At 35.4% G+C, this 2,076-nt stretch overlaps 1 pseudogene; it reads left to right on the top strand.

Annotated features, from left to right (window-relative positions):
• The first annotated feature begins 217 nt into the window (after nucleotides 1-217).
• The window catches only part of LOC120249601, a 9,061-nt pseudogene continuing 7,202 nt past the window's right edge, over nucleotides 218-2,076 (top strand).

Raw genomic sequence — 2,076 nt, forward strand, 5'->3', positions numbered from 1 at the left:
TCTTTGTTGCCTTCTGGTGGACCTTTTCTCTCAGCTGTTTTCCTCTCCTTTTTATTTTGTTTCTTGTGTTTTGCTTTAGGTTTGATTGGACTTGTCAGGTGTTTGTCACCTCTGGTAATGGACCTTTGTTGTTTCTACTTTTTCTCTCTTTCTGTTCTTGTTTAGATTGTTGTTTTTTTCAATATACTCGTAGTTTATCCACTTATTAAAAAAAAAAAACTTCAAGTATGAAAATGCTGTCAACTTGCCAAAATCCGTGGATTGGAAAAAGAAAGGTGCAGTAACTGCAGTAAAGAATCAAGGAGCATGTGGTAAGAACCTAAAACTAGCTAACCATCTCTAGAGATCAACTGTTTTGCCTTTGTCACGAAAAGCTAAAACATTGCATGCATGCATGATCATGCAGGTAGTTGATGGGCATTCTCAACAGTGGCTGAAGTGGAGGGAATAAACCAGATTGTTACTGGGAATTTAACATCACTATCAGAACAAGAGTTCATAGACTGTGATACAGAGTTTAACAATGGCTGCAATTGAGGGCTGATGGATTATACCTTCACATACATACCCTCCAATGGTGGTCTTCACACTGAGGATGACTACCCTTACATCATGGAAGAAGGCACTTGCGATGAGAAAAGGGTATGCCTATATATATATATATATATATATCTATGTAATTATGCATGCATTATTATGTGCACATACATATATACATACATGCATATATGTATATATATCTCACCATTGATATGGTTTTAGGGTGAACTTGAAGTTGTGAGCTTTGATGGATATGAAGATGTTCCACAAAACAATGAACAGAGCCTCATCAGAGCTTTAGCTCATCAACCTGTCAGTGTTGCCATTGAAGCTTCAGGGAGAGATTTCCAGTTCTACAGTGGAGTAAGATACATATACTATTTATATATTTCATTAAATTTGGAGTATTAGAAGTTGGAAGTTGAGGCCTATTTAGTCCAAGATACTTATAAGCTCTGAATTCCTCATGAGTCATGTCTGCAAATTCATTCAAGCCAAGAAAGTAGCTGCTGATTTGTTTGCTCGATCCTCTCATTGATGTGCTTGAGATTGTCTAGGAAAACCTCAAACCGATGCCATTTTTCTTAGAAGCTCGCATATGACTTGCTGTGTTTTGCCAACCAAGATTCGAAGAGATCGATTGACCTATCTTCGGTTTTTAGATCGTCTTCCGAGTAACCGAGGATTGAGAAGTCACTAGGTAGAGCCAAGCATGTTGTGAGGCAAATAAAGAGGAAGATAAGGAGGTTGGTAATGGAGAAAGCCATGATAAGATCAGTTGATGTTTTCAAGAGATTGTAATTTTATCTTCTTGTCTGAGATACAAAAGAGAGAACATGGAGCTAATTCTTACTAACACCTACAACAAAATTTTATAAAAGAGCAACCTTTATAAAAAATCAAAACAGACAGAATTAATCAACCCATTCTGTGTCTGTCTCCACGACCTCCACTATTCCTGACAGCAGACCTCCACCATTCCTGACAGCAGACCTTATATGAACGTTCACAGTTGATATATTCCCAAACATATATATATATATATATATTTTGAGATTTGAAATCTTTATATGGTAAATATAGTGTCAATCATCAAAAAGCACAAGTATTATCTAGAGTACTCAATCACTCACATGGCTTGATATAATGATCATCATGATATTATATATGTATATAACTATCTATTATCTATTCAATCTTGTGTAGCCATTTTTTAAATTGTATAACATGATTCATTTAATCACCATCACTATAATTTATTTTTATTATTACAAACTAATAAGAATTAATTGAGCAAACCTCTCAGGTTATTAGTTACTTGTGTGGATAAGATTCAATCACAGCCTCCTTTTGTCTTTTTTCTTTTTTCCTTTTTCGAGTGATAGGAAGGAAAGCAAATGCTACTAGTCAAAGTCAAGAAGAGAAGTGTTATTGGAGTAATTGATTGGAAAGAACCAAGAACCCAGTGTTATTCCCTTCCCCATCTATCAAACTCTTTCTCCGAGTTTTCTCTTCTTTGTTCAATTCTCTTCTGTT

Source organism: Dioscorea cayenensis, chromosome 3 (assembly GCF_009730915.1).
Source record: "Dioscorea cayenensis subsp. rotundata cultivar TDr96_F1 chromosome 3, TDr96_F1_v2_PseudoChromosome.rev07_lg8_w22 25.fasta, whole genome shotgun sequence".
Lineage (NCBI taxonomy): Eukaryota > Viridiplantae > Streptophyta > Magnoliopsida > Dioscoreales > Dioscoreaceae > Dioscorea > Dioscorea cayenensis.